The sequence below is a fragment of the Echinops telfairi genome, unplaced genomic scaffold, assembly GCF_000313985.2.
Source record: "Echinops telfairi isolate 266 unplaced genomic scaffold, ASM31398v2 ScPeMD7_12;HRSCAF=54, whole genome shotgun sequence".
NCBI lineage: Eukaryota > Metazoa > Chordata > Mammalia > Afrosoricida > Tenrecidae > Echinops > Echinops telfairi.
In genome coordinates this window covers 5,531,269-5,543,966 of record NW_022103909.1, presented here as the reverse complement: position 1 = coordinate 5,543,966, position 12,698 = coordinate 5,531,269, and the positions used below count along the sequence as shown (strand labels likewise).

Sequence of the window (12,698 nt, the reverse complement as noted above, 5' to 3'; positions counted from 1 at the left end):
AAGACAGAGCAAAACCAAGCAACAATATACAACAAAACAACAATAACAAACCACTGAAAAAGAACAAATTAAAACACGACAAGAAAGAAAAACTTGTAATTAGTTCAAGGATCATTGGCCTTTAGGAGTGTTTTCCAGTCCAGTCTGTTGGAGCACCATGCCCTGGCCCCAAAGTCCACCTTCAGCATTCCCTGGGGACCTTGCCGCTCTTATAGAGTAAAACCACAGTCAAAGGTTTTTCATAGCTGTGACCTTTCTGAAGCAGATTTTCTGAGACACCTATAGGTGGGTTCTAACCAACAGCCTTTGCATTCCTGGCTGCCTGCTAACTTGATTTTGCCATCCAAGAAACCATTCAAACATTCACATAAGTGTAAGCAACAGTATAAGAACCCCTCTGTGCTCATCATGCAGCTTCAAAGCTGATCGGCTCATTTGCTGTTACCTGGCTTAGACAACATGAGCTTTTGAAATGTACTCTCTCTACATTATATGAACATTTTCATTCCTAAAACATGGGAAAATTCTATTACTGAGAGGTAGAAGGTAAGGATACATACTAGAGAGTAACTAATCTGTCTTTGCCCTGTAAGAGGGTGGCATGGTAGTTGAGTGAAAAAACTCATGGGAGATCACAAATAAGAATATTGAAGAAATTTGGGATTTTCATTCTTACCGGCCACTTTTCTCTCATGTAAGAGCAAAACAAAATTTTACTTTGCTCGAGTCCCTGTATTTTTGGATCTTGTCCATTAACAACTTCGTCTTCACCTTCCAAACCACATCTAACCCATCTAGATTGTTTATAACCCCCATACAAAGAATAAGTTTACAGTAAATAATCATACACATTCCCTTAGGAAACTATATGAAAATTTCTCATAAATTAGGAGCCTAATGAACTATGATGTAATTTGATAAGTGCAGTGGTTGCACTTGTTTCCCTATTAACACATGTACTTACGGGGTCCCTATGGCTAAACACCCATACGTACCTAATAGTTGGTGGTTTTCATGGGTGAAATGAGTCTCTTTGCTGTTTCTATTTTAATTTACATTTGCTTAATAACTAATAAGTTTGAACATCTATATCTATATAGATTTATCTTTTCTATCCATTATTTCTCCATATCTTTTCCTTGTTTTGTTACTGATCTCCCAGCCCCCTGTGGTTTTGAAGGAGTTCCTTGCACATTCTAGATTTAATGTTTTGTCAATTTTAAATATTTCAAATACCTTCCATTCTGACATCTTTCCCATTATCTTTGACCATGATACCCTACATTAAACTAAAAAGAACTCACAACCATTGATTTGATGCCAACTCATAACGACCCTACAGGACAGGATATAACTGTCCCTAGGAGTTTCTGAGACTGTAATCCATATATATACATATATATATTTATATCTTAATAACAGTCTTATTGACACATAATTTACATACTATACAATTCAATAGTTCATTCATATCAAGGAAAATTGTGTAATCATTACCATATCAATTTTAGAACACCCCCCAATGGTTAAATTGCCTTAAAATTAGTTGTGCAATCTCAGTCAGTTCTAGTGCCCCCTCCCCCTTCCTGCCTTTGTTTTTTATTCCTGAAATCCCCTTTACCTCCCTATTACCCACCCCTGCGTCCCCTATCAACCCTTGTATCAGTTTATTATCAATATTCACCCACTCCTCTTGTGCATTACAAACTGGAAACCCAACAGAAACAATAAAAAACAAACTCGAAATAAGGTGATAAGGATAAAATAATAATATAAAGACCAAAATACAAATGAATAAGAAAGAAAAGACTCCCATCAACATTCAAAAAGGCAGGGAAGAAATTTCTGTCAAGGAACAAGTAAGAGATACTTGCACCCAGAACAAATGGAGGTCAGGTCTATATTCAATTTTGTAATTGTCATCATTGGATCATACAAGCTGGTGTGCTTCTCCTTTGGGAACTTAGTTGACTTGATTAGATGGCTGCTTGTTTGAATAAAAGCCTTAAAGACCCCAGACACTATTCCAATTGACAGCTGGGCACCATCTACTTTCCTCAGCACATGTGGTAGTTACATAATCTGGTGTCAACTTGCGAAGGGGTGGAGTCTAGCCTGTCAATCAGCTTGATGACCTCATTTGGAGGCACCATGGTGATATATAGCTCACTGAAGGCTACAAACATAGACTCTTTGCTTGTCTCTTTGTGATACATTCCTGTTGACAAGACTCATGCAGACACACCGAGGGAGCCAGAGCCCTGGAGCTGGAGGAGCCATGTGGGGACCCCATGAAGTGCTGAGATGCTTCCACTGCCACTGGATCCACAAGACTTTCCATCCACTGGTCTGTGATCTTCCTGCATTCTGAGTCATTATATGTTTTGCATAACTCTAAAGAGGAATTTATAGATTGATATCAGGCATGTGGGCTAATATTGGACTTATGGATTTGATCTGGACTGGGCTGAGATATTTTCTTAATGTACAATTATGTTTTTATAATGCTCTTTCTTATACATATATGAGAATATATGAATTTGTTTCTCTAGTCAACCCAGACTAACACATTATGGAACCGAGAGTGAGGTACTACAGAAACAAATCATAAAGCTTGGGAGTGGATGCTTGTTTGACCTCTGCCTCATGGTAGATTTTTCTTCTTTGGCTACCCAGAGGTCAGATATGGCCATGCAATTTACTGGTTGTTTTCTGCAAAGAATGTGGGAATTTTAAGTTTTGTTTCCTAGAAATTGTCTTTAATTAATCCTGTCTGAAATGGTGAAAATTATTGTGATAAATGTGAATCTTGAGCTCGGATGGCAAAACCGCCATTTGAATTTCTCAGAAACCATGATGCTTAGTGTACATGGCTGATAGAAGGTCAAAATGGCTGACAGAAAGCCTGGGTCTGGTTTTATTCAATCAGAGGCTTTGGGCCACATTTTGTATCAATAAAATCTTTTAGGTAAGGATAAGATGAGTTAGATAAGGATTGAACTTGACTGTTTTATGAATTGAATGTAGGATCTGATTCTACTTTGTTTATACTGATTTCCCTTGCTTATTGCTATTCATATAATGATTGATAGAAATGATTATTGGGAAGTATGAAAATAGAGAACTTTTAAGCCCACGTGTCTCCAGCCATTAAAATTGGATCATTAATTGGGTTTAGGACACATCGGCCAAGAAGACTCTGAAAAGTTAAGCCACACCCAGTGTCTTGAGTGCTCAGGACATTCAAAAGTTAAGAGACTTGCCTAGGAGGCTGTTGACAGATTGAAGAGGAAAAAAAAAGGAACTCATTGGATTTTTGAATTTTGAACTAGTTGTTTTTGTCAGAAGCTAGAAAAAATTTGGAACCATGAAGGAAACTCCTGCTTAGTACTGAACGTTAAAGGGGCAGGCTGAAATGCTTGCTAGGTGACCACCTGGATCCACTTTTTGAGTGGAAGTGGGAGAAATGCAGCATTAAAGAGATGGGTTGAAACTAGCCACTGACACCCATGGACCTGGTTTACAGGAACTAGAGGAGAAGGCAATAGCAGGTTGGCTGGTTTTAAGTTCATAGAGTTGTGTGGACTCTGAGCCTTTTGCATGAAGTCCAAGGGGTCTGGGGTTGTTGAGAATTTGTGATGGGTCTATGGGCTAAAGGCAAGGTGACAATGAGCACCCTGGTGAGGCTAAGTGAGGCAGCCCACATTGAGCTGATCAGATGAAGAGAAGATCTTTCAGCCTTTAAACTGCATATTGCAGCTGACTTTTTGGACTGTCTCTCCTGATTTGACTTTACTTTTGGATGCAGACTTCACAAAGCTCAAACTGGAATGAAGTTTTTTCACATCAAAGACTAAGTGGGCAGTATAGAAATTGGATACCCAAGATTGAGCAGATAAAGGCATGAAGTGGCTAGCTTACAAACGTTCATAGGTCGGGGATTGGAGTCATAGGATTAAGGTGAAGGTGTTACTTGACTGAAATTGTTAGGCATAGAATATTTTGTGCTATTCACTTATAGAATATTGTGGTTAAATGAGGCTTTGGCACATATTGAATTGTATGCTTTTTAGTTTTATCCTGTTAGGTACAGATATGATGTTATTATTATTATCATTATTATTAATTATGTTTGACTAAAGAGTTGTGTGAAAGTATCAAGTTGACAAGGGGTGGTCTGTGGTAGTTACATAATCTGGTGTTGTGTTAGCCGGGGTTGACTAGAGAAACAAATTCATAGACACTCATATGTGTATAAGAAAGAGCTTTATATACAAGAGCAGTTGAATATTGAGAAAATATCCTAGCCCAGTCCAGATCAAGTCCATAAGTCTGATATTAGCCCATAAATCGGATACAATCTATAAAGTCTTCTTCAGACTCATGAAACACATGCAATGATGCCAAATGCAGGGAAATTACAATGGACCACAATAAAATTAAAAGGCTAATCACACAGTACTATGAAAGTCTGTACTCTAATGAATTAAACTACTTGGAAGACATGGACAAATATTTGACAAAACAATCCCTTCCTAGATTAGCCCAGATGGATGTCAAGAACCTCAAGAGACCCATAACAACAGAAGAAATAGTCAAGGTTATGAAGGGATTATCAATAAAAAATTGCCTGGGCCAGATGGCTTCACAGGAGAATTCTACCAAGCATTCAGGGAAGAACTGACACTAATCCTACACAAACTCTTCCAGATCATAGAAAGTATGGCAAACTCCCAAACTCTTTCTATGAAGCTAGCATAACACTGGTACCTAAAGCAGGCAAAGATCCCACAAGAATTGATATTTATAGACTGAAATCTCTAATGACTGTTGATGTAAAATTCCTTAACAAAAGATTTGCCAATAGAATATAAAAGTGTACAAAATGAATAATTCATCATGACCAAGTGGGAGTCATTACAGGGCTAGAGGGATGGTTCAACATCCAAAAGTCCATCAATGTTATTCACCACATTGGCAAGAAAAAAGGGTAAGAACCACATAATAATATTGATAGATGAAGAAAAAACACTCAACAACACGCAACACCCTCCTTGTTTAAGATACTCAAGAAGATAATGATAGAAGGGAAATTACTCAAGACCTAACGTCAAAGCTAAAATTATAAAGTTAATACAAGGACATATAGAATATATCTGTGAATTTGCATGGTGAACAACGTCTTAGGTTAGACTTCATATAACTTCTTCAGAAGCAGAAATCCTAAGATCCTAAAATATGGAGTTGAATCTATCAGTATGATGATGCTATTTCATTGCAGGAGAGCCCTGGTGGCATAGTGATTACGAGTTGGGCTGCTATGCACAAGGTCACTAGTTGGAAACCACCAGCCACTCCTCAAGAAAAAGGTGGGGCTTTTACTGCCATAAAGAGTTATAGTCACAGTTAAGGACCCAGAAAGTGCTGCCACACAGCTGAAGACAAAAATAAAAAAGAGCTACAGTCACAATCATATCAATGTGAATGAGGGTGGTCAGAGTGGAGACCCAAAGCCCATCTGCAGAAAATTGGACATCCCCTCAGAGTAAGATACAAGAAAGGGACGAGTCAGCCCAGGTGCAGTATAGCACCAACAAAACACACAACATTCCTCTAGTTCTATAATGTTCCCCGCCCCCACACACACACACACCACCACTATCATGACCTGAGTTCTAACTTACAAATCTGGCTAGACCAGAGCATGTACACTAGTACAGATAAGAGCTCTCAACACATGGAATCCAGGACAGATAAACCCCTCAGGAACAGTAATAGGAGTAGTGATAGCAGGAGGGTAGGGGAAAATGGGGATGGAAAGGGGCTAAAGGGGGAACCAATTGCAATGATCGACATGCAACACCTCCTCACCCCCCAACATGGATGAAGGGAGATAGCGGTCAGTGTAAGATATGAAAACAATAATAATTTATCATTTATCAAGGGGTAACAAGAGTAGGAGGGTCAGGGAGGGAGTTCCAAAAGAGGAACTGATACCAAGGGTTCAAGGAGAAATAAAATGTTTTGAAAATGATGATAGCAACGTATGTACATGTGCTTGATACAATTGATACATGGATTGTTATAAAATCTATAACCCTCAGGAACAATAATGGAAGAAGTGATACCATGAGGGTAGGGGGAAGGTGAGGGGAGAGAGAGAACTAGATCCCTACAGGACCAGTGGTGTGAGTGGCGAAACAGGGAGGGTAGAGGGAGAGTGGGTAGGAAAGAGGGAACCAATTACAAGGAACTATATGTGACCTCCTCCCTGGAGGACGGACAACCAAAAAGTGGGTGAAGGAAGATGTCGGCCAGAGCAAGATATGACAAAATAACAATTTATAAATTATCATGGGTTCATAAGGGAGGGGGGAGCGGGGAGGGAGGGGAAAAATGAGGACCTAATGCCGGGGGTTTAAGTGGAGAGGAAATGTTTTGAGAATGATGAGGGCAATGAATGTACAAATGCGCTTTACACAATTGATGTATGTATGGATTGTGATAAGAATTGTATGAGCCCCTAATAAAATGATTTTTAAAAAAAAGAAGAAAGAAAAAAACAAAAAACAAAACAAAACAAAAAGACTTCTAAAGCCTTTTCTCAATAGGAAATTCAGGATAAGGAGAAAAGCTAAATAACAGAAATAAAACCAGTTTAATGCAGAATATAAATATTCCATGACAAATGTTGTGTATTTCTTCAACAAATCAATAGCAATAACAATTTCCACATGTGCTCAGGAACTGTCAGGCTTTTTGGTTAGGACCTCCTAAATCAAGTCTCTTAGTCTAGAAGCACTGATAGAACTTACACTTTGTTTGTAAGCAACCGAATCAAAAGTCTTGAGTCACAGGAGTCTTCTAGATTTAAGGAAGGGAGAAATTCAGTGATAAAAATCACAGACTCTGGATTCATGTCACCTGAGTTAAATTCCAGCTACATTAATCCCTTGCTTTGAACCGCTGGACACGCATATAATAAAATCATCATATGCACCATTTCCTAATCAGCAAAGGGAAGCCAACAGTAAAACTTACATAGCATATTTGTTGATATGATTAAGTAAGATAATATTACTGCATAAATTATTGTTTTTATCATACAGATTACCACAAATTTAGTGACTCAGAACAACATGGGTTTATTATCTTTATATCTGAACTTTAGTTCAGAAGTCTGGGTATGATCAACTGGCTCTCTGCTCCATATATCACAAGGTTGAAATCCAAGCCCTGGGATATAAGCTAGGATAATCTTCCTGTTTTAAGGTCTATAATTTTCAATACATTTACCTAATGCTTTTTATCTTTCATATAATCTAAAATATTCACAGGTGCCAGAGATTAGGGTAAGGACATTTTTGTGGAGGTATTCTGCCTACCACAGTCTGCCCTCTCATGTCTAAAGATTCAAGTCAATCCACATGCAAAATAGATTCACCTCTTTTTAAGATCCCAAAGATAGAATCCCTTCACATGTCAACTCAAAGACCAGAATTTCATCATCTAAATTAGCTATGAGTGGACTTCTGGGTATAAACCACAAATCAAATCTTGGTCCTTTTAGGTGTAAGAGATTTTCCCTTAATTTTTCTCTTTTCTTTTGAATTTTACTATAAGCAGCAAGGAGACACCAGGTCATACTTTTAATACTTTGCTTGAAACTCTTCTCATCGACATCCCCAAATTCATCCCTTATGGGTCCCACTTTCCATATAAATGCAGTTCACAATCCACTAAGTTCCTGGACTATATAGAACAAGTCTTTCCTCCAGCTTCTAATGTCTCTAACTTCCTTTTGAGTCTTTACTGCCAATGTCTTGAATGTCCAGATTTCTGCTAACAGACTCTTTGTGGCACTCTAGACTTTTTCTATTATGTTCCTCAAATTTTCCACCCCCCACCCACCTCCTGATTCCAAAGTCACATCCACATTTTTAGCTATTTGCAACAGCAGCATCCCACTCTTGACACTAAAGTAAGTATTAGCTTTATGCAGCGACCATAACGATGACCATGCATTTCATAGGAATCTTTGACTCTAAAGTTCTCCTGGTGAGCATCTCTCTGATCTCACCTTCTGCACCATTCGTCCTGCTTCCAGGGGGGGAAGTGCCTTTATTTTCAAAGTTTCATGTGATCAGATTAAGCTCATGACAGTTCATGGGAATTTTTTTTTAATCTTAAAGTTCACAACCTTGATTGTCTTCATGTATCACGGGTTCCAGAGAAGAGGACATCTGTGGGAGGCCATTCTGCATAGCAAAGATCCTTAGCGTTGTTCTTGGCATGAGTTAAGAAATGTAACACATTTACTGCTATTACTATCTTTTAAAAATATGATCAGTTGTTGTTGAGCGCCATCATGTTGATTTGTCATTCATAACAACCCTACGTGATGGCCCCATAGTGTTTTCAAGAACAGATTACTAGGTGTTTCTCCTGCAGGGCTACTGGGTGGGTTTGATCCAGCAATCTTTTGGCAGGAAGACAACTGGTTAACCAGTACACCAGCAGGGCTCCTTACAACAATATGTCAAAATGGAGACCCAAAGCCCAATGGGCAACCCCTCACAGAAAGGTCACAAGGAAGGGATGAGCCAACCAGGGTGTAGTATAGCACTGAAGAAACACACAACATTCTTCTAGTTCTTTAATATTAGTTTCCCTCCACCCCTCATTATCATGATCCCAGTCCTACCTTACAAATCCAGCGAGACTAGAACATGTACACTGGCACAGATAAGAGCTCTTGACACATGAAATCCAGGACAGATCAATCTCTCAGGAACAATAATGGTAGTAGTGATACCATGAGGGTAGAGGAAGGTGGGGGGAAAGGGGGAAGAAAAGGGGAGCCAATCTCAATGATTAATGTATAACTGCCCCACACCACCCCAACAAGGGGATGAACAGAGAAATGGATGAAGGGAGATAGCGGATGGTGTAAGATATGGAAATAATAATAATTTATACTTTATCAAGGGACCACAAGGGTGGAAGGGTGGGGGAGGGAGGGGGAAAAGAGGAGCCAATACCAGGGCTCAAGTAGAAAAAAAAATGTTTAGAAAATGATGGTAGCAACATATGTACAAATGTGCTTTATACAATTGATGTATGGATTGTTATAAGAGCTGAAAGAGCCTCCAATAAAATGATTTATTTGAAAAAAATAAAGAATTTTTGTCCTCTAGGAAACATTTTCAAGGTAGTAAATATCACCAAGTACCCTGTGTCACCTGGCATCAGAGTTAACCAGAAAATTCTCTTTAAAGGCCAGTTAGCTGATCGTTTGATTAGAACAATTTTGTTTCCCTTTATTCATGATTTGTGTCTGCTATTTGAGAGAATAACAATATTTTCTGAACATTCTATCCACAGCTGTCTTAACACATTGTTCTGGAGGCGATAGATGAGGGGATTTAGCATTGGCATTATTACACTGTATTGCAAGGAAAAAAAATCATCTCCTGAAGAGAACCTGAGGTTGGCGTGAGATATCTGATAAAATCTGAGCCATAGAAAAAGATCACAGTCGGGAGATGGGAAGGGAAAGCCTGACTTCTGCTGGAGGTGGAGCTGATGCTCATGACGGTGGAGACAAGGCATGTAAATGAGAAAATAATCATAATAAATGTTCCAAAGAAATGCAAGACCGCGGAGCAGAGCAGGGTGGTGAAGTTGATGGAGGTGTCAGAGCAAGACAGCGGGAAGAGAGAAGACAGCTCGCAGCTGAAGTGGGGTATAGTTCGTCCTCACAAAAATCTAGATTGGCAGCCAGGAGAATATTGATGAGAGCATCAACAAAGGCCAGGCCCCAGCAGCCCCATACCAGCTTGACACATAGCTGGCTGCTCATCACCTGGCCATAGAGCAAAGGAGAGCTGATGGCCACGTAGCGATCATAGGCCATCACTGCCAACAGACAGGCTTCAGTGCCCCCTGTGGCAAACACAAAGAAGGCCTGAGCCAGGCAGCTCTCTACAAAGATGGTTTTTCTTTCAGAAAGTAGATTCTCCAGCATCTTGGGGACTGTGACAGAGGAGTGGCAGAGGTCCAGGAAGGACAGCTATCTCCAAAAGAAGTACATGGGTGTGTGGAGGTGAGAATCAACCCTGGTCACTAGCAGCATTAAGAAGTGCCCTTTAGAGTGAATAGGTAAATGAGAAGACACAGCACAAATAGGATAGCCTGGATGTAGTGGTCAGTCGACAGAATGAACTCACTGAGAGCAATCATTAAAATGTAGTGAAGCGTTATCTCTGGATTACAGGTGAGAATGCTTACCAGAAATATCTTTCCAATACTGTCCCCAAACCAATCCCCAGATATGTAAAACTTGACTTCTTGATCAACATATGACTCTAAGTCAACTATATTGCTAACTTTTACTATCATTTTTTAAAAACTAGATTATACTGATGGCAATAAGAGTGATTTGATTAAGAAGAGAGCTAGAGTGTGAGAAAGTAAGGGAGTGAGGGAGAGAGGAAGCAGAATACTTCAGGAGTTAAGCATTTGACAAATGGAGAGGATTAAAGCTGGATCAAAAGGCCATGATCTAGCTTGGATAATTATCTATTCTAGTTGGAAAAGTCATACATGCTGAATCAGGTTCAAGAAAATAAGAGATTTTCCATATGTGTTAGTCTGGGTACATTAGGAAAACAAATCCACAGAAAATCATATGCATATGAGAGAGTTTTATATAAAGTGTAAGTGTACATTAAGAAAGCATCCCAACCCAGTGCTGTCCAAGCCCATAAATCCAACATTAGCCCATATGTCCAACACCACAAAGTCTCCTCCATCTCACAGAACACACACAATGATGTCGACTGCAGGAGGAAACTGAATCAGTGAGTGTGTAAGCATCTCAGCTCTGGGAGAGGTATCCCCTCAGCTGCTCCAGCACCCAGGGCTACATCAGGGTAGGTCCATGGGGCTTCTCCTCAGGGATGTCTTGCAGGAACTGAGCCTTGCCAGCTGAAGCAGAGAACTGGCTAAGGCAGTTGACCCCTGGTCTGACCATTAGACAACAAGAGACCCAAGAACTCGAAAGGTGGGGCTCATGGAGCCATTTTATCTCTCCACCCTTCAATTAACCTCATATGTGTTTATCAGCCAAGTTGACCCAATAAACCTTAACTATCTCACCATCTGATTGTTTTCATTTTTCCTTAAAAAGTATAAAGGAGATCACTTGACATTGTGTGAGTGTGCCTGTGTGGGAGAGAAATTATAAAGTTATTGATAATGATAAAATTAAGTGTGAAATCATGTAATTAAGTGTACAAAAGTGTACAATCGGAACAGGGGCCAAGGCAAAGTGTAAGAAATTATTGTATGGAAGAGGACAATTAAACATCAAGGAATTCTTAGATTGAAGAGTGGATTTATATTGTTTGAGTTTAAAAGAAATGTCCTCCATTTCATTTGGTGGCATGACTCACTACTTAACTGTAAAACACAGTCATATACTAATCCACTGCCCACTGCCACTGAGTTGATTCTGAATTATGATGAACCTACATAGGGATTCTGAGGCTGTACATACTAACAGGAGGCGATAGCCTTAGCTTTCTACCACAGAGCAGCCTGGGTGCTTGAACCACCAACCTTGTGGTCAGTAGCTGAATGCTTACCCAACAGGGCCACCAGGGTACCTTCATACTAACAGTGACTTTTAAAAATTATTGCCAAGTGATATTCTAGGTAGACTTCTGTGGGTAGTGGTACACATGTAATAGAGTCAGGAGAATTTGTTCACTATTACAGTACAATACCATACAGCATACCTATCCTACAAGGCAAATATCCAACAAGGTATACAGTTGCCTCTCTTCTCCAAGCCCTTTTACCTGGCTAAAAAGGTCCACATGCTTACCTGAACTATCTTGTCACACTTTAAAACTTGTGCATCTTTTTTCACACGGGCCTGATAGTCTAGATTTTACCTGAATCGGAAGAACTCCTCAATACTCTTGTAGCAATCTGTAGGCCCCTCCTAACCCTCGTTGCTCTAATTCAGCATTAGCCATTTAGATTTAATTTTGCCACGAAGACTGAGGAAGCTCCTATTGGTCAACTGACCAGCTGAGTCTCACAGCCTTTTGAAGGACAAAAGCTAATTTCCTGCATTCTCATTTGGTGACACACTCAGTTGTGGCAACACTATTTTAGAACTAGTAACAGACAAACTTTTCAGTTTGCAATATCAATGTTGAGAATACTGATTTAGGAAAGAAATAAAAAAAAACCCAAGTTGAACGTTAACATTCCGGATGGATTAGTAAATTAATGGGCAATATTTGAGGAGAGAATAAATCAAATCATTGCTTAAGTTCTTTCACTCTTCAGCTTAGATCTAGTACCATAATGCATGGGGGCCCCCTGGCCTCATCCTCAGAGCCTCTCATCACCCCCAGAAGAAAGCAGCTCAGAAAGGAAGGATATTGCTACTTTTTCAGCTCAGGCAAAGGGTTCACAGTGGCCAGGCTTGTTTTATGAATTCAGAGCCAGAACTCACACACACACACACACACACACACACACACGTGTGTGTGTGTGTGTGTGTGTGCACATGTGTGTATCACTCACTGCCATAGAGTCAATGTTGACTCAGAGCGACTCCCTACTATGGGTTCCAGGATTCTGAGACTGTAACTCTTAAGGGAGTAGAAAGCTTCATCTTC

General features: G+C 39.7%; 1 pseudogene; it reads right to left on the bottom strand.

Moving 5' to 3' along the window:
• Nucleotides 1-10,401, bottom strand: part of LOC101660803 — a 17,708-nt pseudogene extending 7,307 nt beyond the window's left edge.
• Nucleotides 10,402-12,698: the final 2,297 nt, after the last annotated feature.